Genomic DNA, 15714 nt, shown 5'->3' on the forward strand with positions numbered 1-15714 from the left:
CCAGCTGCTCTTTTTTAACCTTGAAGACTTGAAGAACTAGAAAATGCATTCCATGTTAAGCAGGGGTAAATCTAAGTGACTGCTTTCTGAATATGTATTTTCAGACTGATGTCAGAATCTCTTGGTTTTCAGTGTGCCGTGCAAATAGGGTTGAAATGTCTAGTTCAGAGCTTTAATCTATGAGAGTCAGTGTGGTGTAGTGGCTAAGGTGTTGGACTGTGAGTCGGAAGATCCGGGTTCTAGTCCCCACTCGGCCATAGAAACTCACTGGGTGACTTTGGGCCAATCACAGCCTCTCAGGGTTGTTGTTGTGAGGATAAAATGGAGAGGAGGATGTTCGCTGCCTTGGGTTCATTGGAGGGAAAAAAGGCAGGATATAAATGCAGTAATAAATAAATAAATAAAAACTAATTGGGTGGTCCAGTAGGTCCCCTCTATGTTGTGGACATTCACAAGTCACTGCCAATGATGCTCAGCTTCCCATCTGTACAACTGAAATAAAGACAGACTTCACAAGCTGTTGTAGGACTAACATGAAAATTAAAGTAGCTGCATAAATAATTAATCGTAGTACACCATTGCAATACAGAATAAGAGGCCAAATATATTTCCAATTTTGTGCTTGAAATTTTGCACTATTAAAATTTCAACCAACTCCATGAATGTTTAAATATGGATGTTTGGCTTGAAGTTAATCAGTATTATTGTTTTTGTAGTCTTAAGACTGCATAAGCGTTTCTTAGGCATGCAGGCTGCAATCTTGAGAATGGAAATGGTTATAGTAAAAAAGGGGGATTGATATGGTTTAGCTTAATGGAGTAAGATACAGTAGGAATATAGTATCTCACACAAGCTACCTCTTTGTATGGAAGTAGATGACCTGACACAAAAAGTTTAAGAGTATTCCCAACAAACATATCCAAATTCTGGCAACAATGGGGTTAAAATATCAAGGGGAAAGCACCTAGGTTGGTACAAGAAACTTGAAATATCAACAATATTTTAGCTAAACAGAAATTGTAAGCCTTTTTTTTTTTTAAGGAAGATTTCTGAATCCTGGCAGTGATTTTCAAATCAGGATTCAGAACCTACAGCCCTACAATTTTCAATCTGATTTCTCATTTGGACCATTTTAGTCTAGATACTAATAAAATTAATAATAATAATAATAATAATAATAATGATGATACCAATCTAATATAATTAGATGGCAAGAGATACACAGCACCAGCATGATACCTACTGAACAAAGAAAATTGTACGGCCCCAAGTATCCAGTTCTTAACCAGTCATTTTACTACCACAAAGCTGGTATAGGGCAGCTTCAAAAATAAAAATACACCACCACAGTCACTATAGTGAGTAAAACAAGCAGTTTCAAAGCTGAATAACAATGACAACGAGATTAAAGACTGGTCAGAGCTGCAGAAGAATGTAAAAATATGCAAGAGCTTGAAAATCAGTGAGGGGCACATTAATGTCATAGTTAGAGATAATGCACAGCTTAATTTGTAAGGAAGCTCCCACTCTGGAGTACATTCTTAGAATAAAAACCTGCGATTACTGCTGTTTCCTGCTGATCATACAAATGAAATGCTCTAGCCTTTTGCAATAAATCTGATTAAATTGACTCTAAAGTTAAAACTCCAATGTAGCTCTCCTATTTAGAAACAACAGGCAATAACAAAGATAGTTCAAAAGAGATTAGCCTTCTCAAAGTTTCAGGAATTAAGCATATGCACCCACTATTATGTAAATTTAATTTTTTTGGATGCAGTCAAGTTAAAGTTCCCATTCAAACCAATGACTTAAAAGGGCATACCTTTGTCTAGATTATATCCATTTTATTTAACCATCAGGAACAGTTTTTAAGAAACGTAATATATTAAACAGAGTCTGGAAATAACAATCCAAAGGCCTGAAAAATCTAGCCCTTTACATACAAAATATTAACAAAAACTAGAAAATTGTTTTTCTCCTATACAGACACATTTTTGTTGCATAGCTGATCCTATTCCATGCTATATATTTTTATCCACTAACAATTTACTGCCAACTGAACCTTAAAACTTTGAGGTAGCACTGAAAAATAATTATTTAAAACAGAATGTTATCACCTAGGTCTGAAAGTAAATTATAACTACATTTGCTATCTACCATAAAACATTTCATGTAAAAAGAATGCTTAATTTAATACATTTCAAAAGATACCGCAGAAGCAAACAACATAATATGCTCTCTGTTTCCATCTGGATTTGCAGCTTTGAAGCTATTTAATACATTACATGCTATAAATCAATTTAAGAGCACTTTAAGTCCTTTCTGGGTCTCATTCTGACATATGTCGGTATCACTTGTTGCCATGTAAAGTTCCCAGCTGAAACCACTCAAATGTTTCAATGGTCTACAACCCATTCTGGACCATTCACTTTCCTTTCACAAGCCTTGGGTTGAAGTCCAGTACGTTCTTACCCCTCCAGTATAAAACAGCTACCCACTTGCAACAAAAGGCCAAATAACAGAGATACTGATATACATAGACCAGACCCTGTGCCAGAAACAGATGCCAATTCTGTTCTCATGACTATCCTTGGCAAAGCTATTACAGGACCTAATACTGTTATCCATAACATAAGGTGTTCATACACCTGCTCATCATCCAATATGATATATGCATCATCCTGCATTTTACATAGGACAAACAAGACAGTCTTTACACAGAACAACAAATTGACACAAATCTGACATCAGAAATGGCAATGTTAAAAAAATTGGGGAATATTTAAACCTCCCAAGACACCCTGTTACTGACATTAAAGTAGTCATACTGCAACAAAGACTTCAAAGGAAGACTGTAACATGACATTTCCAAACTGCAATTCATTAAGAGGTTCCGTTCTAAAATCAGGATAAAGGTTCCTTATCACTCTATGACCTGGTTTACAGGTAACAACTCAGTTTAAAAACTGGTGTAGTCTTGCACAAGAAGGGGAGAGTGGGCATCTAAAAGTGTGTCACTTAAAAGTATTTAAATAAATTAAATATCTACATCTCCTCAGTATTTCTTGGCTTGTTCATTCATGGTTGCCTTCTTAATTCACCATAGCCTGGCCTTGCTGGAGGAGCAAAGGAGCTGGGCTCTCTGTCTTCCTACAAGAGGCTCCCTACAATACACAATCTTTCCCAGCTGTCATAATAAAAGGCATTTCATTATGATGTCCCTCATAAGCACCAAGGGAAATTTGTGACCAGGCTTACTGCTCAGGAGCAATCAATATGGAGGCATAATTTGCAATCCAGCAGGGGTGTGGAATATGTGTTCCTCTAGATATTGCTGTTGTACTGCAACTCCCATCATCTCTTTCTACTGGCCATACTAGCTGGGCATAATGGGAGCTACAGTTCAACTATATCAGAAGGATTATATTTTCTCCACCCCTGAAATCCAATTTCCACACTGATGGCTTCTATATGACTGCCCTGGCTTCTGTGATAATAGGTTCCTTCTCTTTTTTGAGCCATCACAATCATGCAGAGTGAATCTTCCTAAGATTCTATGTAAAGGCCACAACATCATTCTGCCTCGTTGCCTGTGATTAGAAGTTAGTCATATCGCAATACATATGGTCCAGCACCACAAAAATAAATCAAGCCTTTAGATCAGAATCTTCTTTCTCTTCCCTTAGCCCACTCTCCACATCTTCAGTTACATGACGTTTACATGAATTACTTGTTCTGGCAACAGCTTTCCACTTCCACAGCCAATCTGATTTTTCTAGCTGATATCATTAGTTACAAAACAGAGCTCTTCCATTTCCCCTAAGTTGGCACTCTCCCCAGAGTGCCAGACAGTTTGGGAAATAGCCGAATATTTTATTGGCCTAAGGGAAAAAATGAATTATATATGAAATAATTTCAATATGACGCTGGATGAAAAGCTGCTTTTCTCTCAACAGAAGTTCTTCTGGCTCAAGGACTACATAGTTTGGAATGAATTTTACACAGACCTAGGAATTCCTTAAATGAGCTTTCCTCAACTTGGTACCCTCCAGATGTTTTGGACGACAACTCTCAAGCCACCATTGTTACTGGTTTTATTGCTTCACAGCTTCTATTGGTTAAACAAAGGTAGGTAGAAGCAGCTCTATTGAACAACCCTTTCCCCCTCAGAAACAAACCAAGGCTGATGCAGAATTATTTTGTCAAGTCTAATATAGGCGATTTAAATATTTGCATCTAAGAAATGTACATTTTCCTCAATGTAGGTTCTACATTGGTGTCACATCAACTGGGACAGATTAGCTGTCTATTACATCTAAAATGTAGTATTAAAAACAAAGAGAGAAGTAAAGAAGAACATATGATCTAAGGAAGTATGCAGCTTGACTGTAACTTTTGCACTCAACTCATTAGGTAACCCTCTGAAATAATGCACAAATAAGTTGCATGTGCAGTATGTGACACTTATAGATGCACCGTGAAAGTTGCTTGGCTGGACAGAACAGTGCTGTGGTCAATGGAAGGAGTTGGAAGCCAGCTATGCTTGTGCAAGACATCTGAACTGGGTCAGAGATATTAACCTGGTAAAAGATGATGGCCTACTGCCCTAGGAACAACCATAAAGTTAATGTGGTACCATATTACCTATAAGGGTGATCTAGCTTTATAATTAATAATTCCGAAACATCAAGACAATTTAGATGTCAAATTATCCCTGTCTTTACTGACCACAGAAATGGTGAACAAGTTGAATAATATAGAAGTAGTATAAAACCAGGTTGCTTACCTGTAACTGTGGTTCTTCGAGTGGTCATCTCTGCATTCACACATGTGGGCTTCGCGCCTGCGCAGAGCCTCAATTCAGGAACCTTCCAAAGCTGAAGTCGTTTTGGTGGGAACCCCTCCCTACCGTCCTACTGAGCATGCCTAGTGGGGGTTCCCGCTGATTCCCCTCAGTTCCTAGAGACCACAATAGTCCCTATACCGAAGGGTAATCCTAGCTGATATGGACGGTGGGTGGGTTGTGTGAATGCACAGATGACCACTCGAAGAACCACAGTTACAGGTAAGCAACCTGTTTTTCTTCTTCGTGGTCTCTGTGCATCACACATATGGGCAAATAATAAGCTCACTTACAGGAGGAGAGTAGGTGTTCATTGTTCACTGCAAGATTGCTGAGAGGACTGCACGACCAAATCGACAATCCTTCCTGGCCCTGATATCGAGTCTGTAGCGAGAGACAAAAGTGGACTCTCTAGCCCATGTAGCAGCTCAACAGAGTTCAGGTTAGGGGGACACCCCTGTCAAAGGTAGAGATACCCAGCTCTACCTTTCCTTTTCATCAAACCCAGGTGAGGCAGTGACTGTTCTGAACCAGTGCCTGGGCACGGTAATGGACTGGATGAGGGCTAACAAACTGAGACTCAATCCAGACAAGACGGAGGTACTGTTAGTGGGTGGGTCATCTGTCCGACGAGGTGATGTTTGCCCTGTCCTCAACGGGGTTGCACTCTCCCTAAAGGATCGGGTCTGTAGTTTGGGAGTGCTCTTGGATCCAGAACTGTCACTTGAGGCACAGGTGAACTCAGTGGCAAAGAGCACCTTTTATCAGCTTAGGTTGATATACCAACTATGCCCTTATCTGGACAGAGATAGCCTAGCTACAGTTATCCATGCTCTGATAACCTCTCGTTTGGATTACTGCAATGCGTTATACGTGGGGCTGCCTTTGAAAACGGTCCGGAAGCTTCAGCTGGTACAAAACAGGGCAGCCCATTTACTAACAGGGACTGGCCGGCGAGATCACATTACGCCTTTCCTTTTACAACTTCATTGGCTGCCAGTCCAGGTCCGGCCCGATTCAAAGTGCTGGTATTGACATTTAAAGCCCTAAACAGTTTGGGGCCAGGTTATTTGAAGAAATGCCTCCTCCCATATGTACCTACCCGGACCTTAAGATCATCTACAGGGGTTCTTCTCCGTGAGCCCCTGCCAAACAAAGTGAGGCTACTAAGAGGAGGGCTTTCTCCGCTGTGGCACCCAGGCTGTGGAATGAGCTCCCCAGAGAGGTCCGCCTGGTGCCTACACTGTACTCCTTTTGTCGCCAGCTGAAGACCTTTTTATTCTCTCAGTATTTTAACACTTAATTTTAACTTAAATTTAAATTTTACTGTTCTAACTTTGTATTTTAATCTTATATAAATTTTGCTGTGTGGTTTTATCCCGGTTGTGCTTTTTATACTGTATTTTGTATTTGTGCCTTTAACCTGTTGGTTGTTTTATTATGGTTTTAATTTTTGTGAACCGCCCAGAGAGCTTTGGCTATTGGGCGGTATAAAAATGTAATAAATAAATAAATAAATAAATAAAGAGCTACTCCTCTTGTAGAATGTGATTTGATCGTCTGCGGCAGCTCAATGTGTGCCAGGGAATAGGCAAGTTTGAAGGTTGCTACTATCCAGGAGGAAAAGTGTTGTGTCGAGATAGGTAGATCTTTAGACTTGCTGCCGTAAGCTAGAAATAGCCGGTTTGAAGTACGGAATGGTTCAGTGTGAGTCTTATAAAAAGCTAAAGCCCTGCGGACGTCTAGAGTATGTAACGTCAACTCTAAAGGAGTCGATGGTTGCTGAAAAAAAGCAGGGAGTATAATGTCCTCATTAATATGAAAGGAGGAGACAACCTTAGGAAGGAACAATACATCTGGTCATAAGATTGCCTTGTCCTCATGAAAAACCCGATATGGAGAGTCGACAAAGCTCTGAAGCCCTTCTTGCTGATGTAATGGTAATTAGGAAGGCAACCATGTCAAAAGATGAATGTCTACAGTGGCTAAAGGCTCGAATGGTTTGTTTATCAGAGCATTTAACGCCACTGACAAGCTTCAAGGGGAGCAGACTGGTGGAATCAAATTATGAAGACCACGAAGAAATAGTCGTATAGTAAGATAGATGAGTGAAAACTGATCTGCCATGAATGAAGTCGTGACAAGCTGAGATTGCAGCGAGGTAACTTGTACTGATGAGAGTTTAAGACCTTTAGTATACAAAGAATGCAAAAAGGAAAGGACCCCGTCAATCGGTCCTGAGATAAGGTCAAATCCAGCGTTATTCGCAAACTGGATAAAAGTTTTCATTTTATTATCATAGGGTTTGTATTCGGTTTTATTGCTGCCTGCAGAACAGATTGTGACTCAGGAGGTAGAGAAGCATAACGTGTCAACTGAAAATCCTCCATGCCATGAGTCATAGTGAAGGTATGTTGGGATGACAGAACCTGCCTGCATCCTGTGATATCAGGTCCAGCATCAGTGGGAGACGGTGGAAGTGACCGTTGGAGAGTCTGAGTAGCTTGGTGAACCATGGTTGGCGAGGCCACCATGGAGCGATGAGGATACAGTTGATCAGTATCTATTTTTATTAATACTCTTGTTAAAAGTGGAAAAGGAGGGAATATGTAGAAAAGTTCTTCCGTCCATTGCTTGAGGAATGCATCCCCCTCTGATCTGCATCCGAGGCCTTCTCTCGAGCAGAACCTGCGACAGATGGTGTTGTCACTGGTCGCGAAAAGGTCCACAGTTCGATAACCCCAGCGTATGAATATGGGGTGCAGGATAGGCATCGAGATCTCCCACTCGTGTTTGTCCATATCGTATCTGCTGAGACGATCTGCGAGAATATTGTCTTTTCCTGCAATGTGTGTAGCTATGAGGGATATGCCTCTGTGCATAGTCCATTTGAGTATCTTGACTGTGAGATTGATGAGATCCAGGGAGTGAGTCCCTCCCTGCTTGTTTATATGACACACAACCGACGTATTATCCGTAAGTAGTTGAATACGGGTGCCAGCAAGTTCGGTCTCAATGCGTGTGGTACTGTTATGAGTTCCAATACATTGATATGGATGCCCATCGCCTTTGGAGACCATTTCCCTTGTATCCTGAGGTCCCCGCAGTGTGTTCCCCATCCGAAGAGAGATGCATCCGTCATGAGGATGCAAGTTGGTGGGTCTTCCCGAAAGGGCATGCCTTCAGTGAGATTGTGTAGAATTGTCCACCAGACTAGAGAATGTTTGATGGGTCAAGGGATTTTGAGATGTGTCCTGTGCAGGTTGAGATGGTTTGGAAAATTTTGAATGAACTAGTTTTGAAGGGTCCTCATTCGCAATCTGGCCCACTGCACGATGTACACTGTCAAAGCCATTAGGCTGAGCTCCTTTGAATTAAAAATTCTGAGATGCTTCGCGATTTGATCAGCTTGTACGCTAGTGCAACAGTGGCATCGATGCGTTCTGATGGGAGGAACACGCTGGCTACAGTAGAGTGTATCAATGCCCCTGTGATGGGAATTTTTGGGGCAGGTTGTAGGCTGGATTTCTGAGTATTGATGAGGAGGCCGAGGTTCTTTAGAAGATTACAGACAGTTGTGGTGGCTTGCATGCTTGCCAAACGAGAGGGTGCTACTATGAGCCAGTCTTCTAGATACGGGAAAATGGTGACTCCGAGCATTCAAAGGTGGGCACAGATGACCGCCATGCATTTTGTAAACACCCTTGGAACTGTAGCTAGGCCAAAGGGTAGAACATGAAATTCAAATACTTCTCCTCCTATCATAAACCTGAGAATGCTAACATGAAAAGATCCACAGCCGTGAACCAGTAGTTTTTGTTGAGTAGTGGCAGGATTGATGCTAGTGTCACCATGCGAAATTTACAAGGAGTTATGTAAAGGTTTAGGTGCCTTAGATCCATGATAGGTCGATGTCCTCCATTCTACTTCGGTACCATAAAATAACGAGAGTAAAACCCGTTTCCTATTAATGACGAGAGACTTTGCAGATTGCTCCTTTTTGTAGGAGAGCCGAAACTTCCAATTTGAGAATGTCAGAGGGAGGTGGAACTTTACAGTATCGAGAGGAGGGAGAACATTGAACGAGGATCCATTTGTCCATCGTAATCATTTTCCAATGTGGGAGAAAATCCCTGAGGGTATTGCCAAAGAGATGAGTTTCTTTTTAGTTGAAATGAAAATCAAAGGTGGCGTTTCGGAGCACCTCTTGGGGGCGCTTTGTTTTGAGAGAAGTGGGACTGAGACGGTCTCCTTCTTGTCTGTCCTGACAGCTGGTATTGAAAATTGTGGTCAGTGGATTTCCGTCTACTGAAATATTGATTGATTGGACGAAACCATTTGCGAGGTTTAAAATGGGATTGTAGTTGTTGCAGTTGATTGAAAATGCCCATTTTCCTAGCTATAGTGCATGCTTTTTGGATATTATCCATAGCCTCATCTGTATTCGAATGAAAAAGGCTGACCCTGTCGAAAGGTAGATTTTTGATTCTGCATCGTGCCTCAGGTGTTAGAGCCATGCATGTCGACCTGAGCCATGCATGTCAACGGAGTGCAATGGCTTGGACCATGGCTTTGGCATCACAGGCAGCTTGATGACGAGCCGTATTAATTTGCTGCTTGGATAATTTAATAGCCTCATCTTGGAATAACCTTGCTAACTCTCTTCTATCTTCTGGGAGGTAATCGCAAAGGGACGACATCTTTTCCCATAGGAAGAGCTGATAGCGAGTCATGGTGGCTTCATAGTTAGCTACTTTAAGGCTGAGAGCAGAGGTGGAATACATATGCCTTCCAAGGAGATCCAATTGATGGCCCTCCTTGTCTACTGAGGCTGTATGTAGTTTTTGTGATCGACCTTGGGCTGACTCTACAATAATTGAGTTTGGTTTTGGGTGATTGACGAGGAATTCCGCTTGTTTTTGTTGAACGCGGTAAAGTGCTTCTAGTCGTTTAGATGTAGGTGGTACCAAGGAGGGTGTTTTCCAAGACTGTTGCACAGTGGTAATCATAGTTAGTAAGAATGGTATCGAAACCGGGGGCATAGCTTCGGTATAAACAGCATCGAAGACAGGATCAGCAATCTTATCCACAGGCTGTTGGGTATCAATGCTGAGATATTGCACCATATGAAGGATTTGATCTAGCTGTGTCTTCAGACGGAGAGGCTCTGTCCGGTATAGCGAGAGCGTCTTCAGGAGATGAAGCTGATGGTGGAACAGAAGAACATGAAGAAGAGTCTGATACGTAGTCTTCTATCAATTGTGGAGAAGATTCTCTCTGTAGTTGTCGAACTGTAAATTCACTTTGTTGAGTGTGCAGCTGGTACACTGCTGGTAATGGAACAAGTGTTGGTTGTGTCGCCGGTGCCAGATGTGATGGATTAGGTACCGAGTGCGTAGGCAATGGTAATGGTGTAGGTGGCGCAACTGGCAAGCGATAGTCCCGTTGCTGCAGTGAGTAGTCATAGTGTCTCCGCCTGTGCCAGTCACGACAGCAGGAGTGAGAGGATCTCCTAGATGCAGGAGAATGTTCCCATCTGGGAGAACGAGACCTATCCTTGCATGATGCTTCTGGATGTCTATGGAAATTTTGAGACGTTTGAGAGACGACAGATACTGGAGATTGGTATCAATAACTATGGTCTCTATATCGGTGTTGATCACCTTAATGCCTGTCATGGCTCGGACTGATTTTCCTTGATCGACACCGAAGAGAAGGCTTGGGTTGTCGGTATCGAGGCATGGCATCCCTGGATCAATGTCGAGGAGTCGGTTCTCAAGAATGACTCCGAATTGTCCGTTGTAGAGATCGACCACAAGATGTAGGTTCAGGTGATCTCGGTGGCATGATCTGGATAATTCGAAGCTCTTTCTGTCCCAGTTGTAAGGACGCAAGAGAGAGCTGTGGTGACTTCCTTTCTCCTGATGGAGTGTCACGGACCTTTCTTTTCGATAGCGAAGAGGGTCCAGGCAAGTTAGAGTCATGCACAACTGGGTTAGTAATTCTAGGCGGTGAGTCTAACCTCGGCGGCAAGGAGGGCAGGGTCAGTACTTGTAGAGGATTTTTAGGCTTTTTCCCTTCCTTAGACTTTTTCTTCTTAGGTGGAGAATCGGGACTGCCTGGATTCCTTGCCCTTTTTGACAGTTTTTTAGATTGATGTCACACAATGGAGCGACCCGGAGTAGGAGGACTGATAGATAAAGTAGGCTGAGTCAGAGCTCCTTGTGAGGAAGAAGGTTGAACCATAGCACATCCTTCACTTGATTTACCAGCCAGCCTAGACGATGGAAGAAAGCCTCTAATGCTTTCTTCCAAAGCACAGCTTTAAGTCTGTCGGAGCGATGACAATGGGTTTGTCTGGAAAAACCCTGACAATGGTGGCAGGATTCAGTTATATGCGATTCTCCCACGCAAAACAAACAAAGGGAATACCCGTCGGTGGGTGGGAGTTTATTCCCACACTTCACACACTTCTGAAAGGGAGCTTTCAGTGCCATACGCACTTTGCAATAAATTAGACTTAGAAAGATGATCTATCTAACGAATATAAGAACTTTTTTGATTTTTTTTTTTTTTTTTTAGGAAGAAGCGAAAGGAACAGGAAAGAAACCTGAGCAAAGAAAAACGAGAAAAAACAACTCCAGCTATCCATCTACTTTAGTAAATTTGTAGGCTCGAAGAGCGGAAGATTCCTATGAGGCACCTGTAACGGCAGTCGAAAAGGAACTGAGGGGAATCAGCAGGAACCCCCACTAGGCATGCGCAGCAGGACGGTGGGGAGGGGATCCCACCAAAACGACTTCAACTTTGGAAGGTTCCCGAATCGAGGCTCCACACAGGTGCGAAGCTCATGTGTGATGCATAGAGACCACGAAGAAGAACCAGGTCTATAGCTTTCTGTCCCTACAATTTGTGTCAAAAGGGGTGGGGGTGATACTCATTGAAGGCTTTTCATTAGTTCTTAGCTGAAACTTTTCATACAGGAATACATATTAAGGAGTTCTCTCTGAGAGCCAACTTTTTCTACACACCCTTCAATTATGTGCAGGGAGACCTGCAGCTCAGCTTTCATGCATTTATGTACAGCGGTTTGCAAGTAAACAGTGAAATAAAAGTGTTCATATGTTGTTGTTGTTTTTAAAAAGTCAAACAATTTTTCAAAAAAGAGATGAAAAGATTATATGTGCAGCTCTGAGGGTTGTCAAAGTTTAATCTCAATACACTTGCTGCAATTGTCCACAAACTTACTACTTGGATTCGGACATTACTTTAAGTCATGATGGCTTAATAAACTATGTATAGTAGCTTATTTTGTAAATAAACTACTGTTAATCCCACACTCTATCAGACAAATAAGCTACTATTACATTTTGAAGCCATGGGGGGGGGAAACCATTTGGGAGGGGGTGTTCGGAAAAAACAGAAATTTGGGGGGAAATTGTGGGGGAAAGCACTTTTTACAGATTGAAAGTCACTTTGTTACTTTAGGAACATAAAATGTAATTCTGTACAAGTTGGTTTAGCATGAAATTATCGCATTTGGTATATTAAAAGTACAGTGTATTCAAACAATTATTATAAATTGAATTTACTATTTTAAATTTTTACTTTTTTAAGTAACAAATGGAGCTACAAGCTCCTGAACTGTAAGGAACCTCTTTGGTTTTGCCAGTTTATGAGCAGGCAAAAAGCATTTTTTTTAAAAAAAACCACTGGAAGAAACCATCAACATTCTTATCTTAACAGAAAATTATTTATGTCTCCACAGTATCAAGCAGACATAAAGCACCCATTCCCATAAAAAGAACTGAGAAAAAGTAGGGGACCAAGACTCAATGAATATGCATGTAATTTAATCAGACTCATTTTCTGAGCTATAGCTATCATTAAAGTTTCAGTCTCTGCTTCAATGGCAGTGCCCCCTAGAGGCAGAATAATAATAATAATAATAATAATAATAATAATAATAATAATAATAATAATACTTTTACATTTATATACCACCCCATAGCTGAAGCTCTCTGGGCAGTTTACAAAGATTAAAAACATTGAACATTTAAAAACCAATATTCAAAATTTTAAACCATAAAAAGCATAGAAACATACTACATACCAACTATCCAGGGGTCAGTTAAAAACACACACCTCAACATATGCTGTTAAATGCCTGGGAGAAAAGTCTAGACCTGGCCTGAAAAAGATAACAATGTTGGCGCCAGGCGAGCCCCGTCATTGAGATCGTTCCATAATTGGGGAGCCACCACTGAAAAGGCCCCCTCCCTTGTTGCCATCCTCTGAGCTTTCCTCGGAGTAGGCACTTGGAGGAGGACCTTAGACGTTGAGTGAAGTGTACAGGTAGGTTCATGTCAGGAGAGGAGTTCCATCAGGTACTGTGGTTCCAAGCCGTGTAAGGCTTTATAGGTTAAAACCAGCACCTTGAATCGGGCTCAGAAACGTACAGGCAACCATTTCAAGCAGGCCAGAGTAGGTCTTATATGTTTGAACCTTCTCATTCCTGATATCAATCTGGCTGCTGCATTTAAGCTGCAGCTTCTAAACCGTCTTCAAAGGCAGCCCCACGTAGCGCACATTGCAGTAATCTACCTTAAAGGTTACCAGAGCATAGACAACTGAAACCAGGTTATCCCTGTCCAGATATCCCTGTCCAGATAAGGGCGTAGCTGGGCCACCAACCAAAGATGGTAGAAGGCACTCTGTGCCACCAAGGCCACCTGAGCCTCAAGTGACAGAGATGGTTCTAGGAGAACCCCCAAGCTACGAACCTGCTCCTTCAAGGGGAGTGCAATCCCATCCAGAACAGGTTGAGCACCCTATATCCGGTTAGAAGAACCACTCACTAAAGCATCTCAGTGTTGTCTGGATTATGGAGCCTCAGGATTCCTAAGCAGTGAACAGCAAAGGGAAAAAATCAAATGCAAAAAATAAAAGTATTTGAAATCATGTTGTACCAGAAAAATTGTGGCTTGTCATTCAGGTAAAGCTTGCTTAAATAAAAATGTGTTTAGCAGACACTAGTGCCTGCCAACACTAAAAGCAGCCCTATATTATAACACATTCTGGTGAGGTCTCAAACTCATATATGCTAATTAATCAAGTTCCCCTCTGCAGTTTGAGCACTTGCTTCACCACTTTATAAAATAACCAATGCTGCATCAGGAAACGTGGCCTTAAAAATATATGACACAGCTGATAAATATTCTGCAGGAGTTGCAACAGCCAGACAACTGCCCCATTTTTCTGACTCATTAACATGGCACAGCTGTCGCCATACTCACTACCAATGGTAGCCTCAGGGGATCCAACAAATACAGGTCATAGTGAAGGTAAGAAGTAAAATATTAAAAGACAAATCTAAAGGGGAATTTTTTTATTACTGTCTCTGCATACTGCAGCGAGTTTGCCCAAAGCTGTAAATCTAGCCAATATGTTTTCACCAAAACAAAACAAAAACATATTTAGGCTGCTTCTGTTGTCCACCCAGTGTGACAATAGAAAGAAAAGCACCATTACTGGAAAGCCATGTGCTCTCACACATGAACAATAGAAAGGAAGGATGTAGAAACAGAAGCCAAAACCAGTAAGGAACTTTTGATTGCAGGGCAGCCTTCCCTAACCAAGTGCCTCCATAGGTTTTGATTCTCAGTGTCTATAAGTTCCGGACAGACCAGCCAATGATCAGGAATGCTGGGAGTTGTAGTTTAAAATATCTGGAGGACTCCAGGTTGGGGAAGGCTATCCCACGGTATGCTCTGAAGGTACATGATATAGCAACCTTGCTGAAACTAAGTAGGTCCAGGTCTGATTACTGCCGGATAAGAGGCCGACAGAGAATATATACCTCACTATACTTGGAGTAGGCTCTGCTCTTAAAATCGGTATTGTGTGCCTATTGAAATGTACATTGAATATATAGTTTTTAAACAATTTCTGCTACATGCATAAACAAACAAAAAAAGGTTTGTATATTGCTTGCCAGAAATAAGGTAGTAGTTTAAAACACCAAAAGGTAGATATAACTTTATGTTGTAATCTTTTTACTAAAGGCTAAATTCAGGATTTCACAATAAACTGAAACACAGTTGCAACAGCTGCACTCTGGTTTATTTTGCTTAAATATGTGTTCTGAGAAGTTAACATTACAGTATAAAAATATGTACATATTTGTTTAGTGTACTTCATATAAGAATTAGCAAGCTTTGGTATAACAAATCTGCTATCTTCCTTCTCATCAAACTAAAGTAGGAGGAAAAATTATTGCAGAAAGCTGATTTAGTTTTTCAAATAAAAAAACAACTCCCCAGGAATCCTCAGTAGAGAACTTATTTCAAGGAAAGTGTTTATGCAACAACATGTTGAAGTTTTCAAGGATGATTCAAGGTTTTCTGGAGATTTTTTCATTCAGTAACCCTGCAGGTGTTTACAAAGATACTCAGCATCTTAATCGAGCTTACATTTTGAAATGAATTATACAGCTATTGATGTATGCCTACCATCCCGAATGGCTCAACAGCATTGATTTACACTAAAAGAAGAAAGTTTCAACTGAGAGCAATAGCAATTGTGATGCCACAGTCTGTGGAGCATAAAATGCCCCGGTGATCTCTTGTTGTCTACAGACAAGAATTAACAAAGGCTACAGTTTTATACACACTAAGTAAGACAACTAGCAACTCTGCAGTAGTTAAATTTAGTGAGCCTAATACATTTACAGAATGGAATGTAAGCATCATGAACAGCTCCAATAGGATAAGATTAGTGTCTCACTTAAGATTAAAAAAATAAAATAGGGAGGGGAGATCAGATCCCAAAGAGAAGGAAAGCATTTATGCTTATTTCATAGTTAAGATGCA

The 15714-nt window shown here is 41.2% G+C and overlaps 1 protein-coding gene across 1 annotated transcript in view; it reads right to left on the bottom strand.

Annotated features, from left to right (window-relative positions):
• MGAT5 (alpha-1,6-mannosylglycoprotein 6-beta-N-acetylglucosaminyltransferase) overlaps nucleotides 1-15714 on the bottom strand; it is a 147573-nt gene that overhangs the window by 84078 nt on the left and 47781 nt on the right. The gene's annotated exons all lie outside the window — the stretch shown is intronic.

The sequence above is a fragment of the Elgaria multicarinata genome, chromosome 2 (genome assembly GCF_023053635.1).
Source record: "Elgaria multicarinata webbii isolate HBS135686 ecotype San Diego chromosome 2, rElgMul1.1.pri, whole genome shotgun sequence".
Classification (NCBI taxonomy): Eukaryota; Metazoa; Chordata; class Lepidosauria; order Squamata; family Anguidae; genus Elgaria; species Elgaria multicarinata.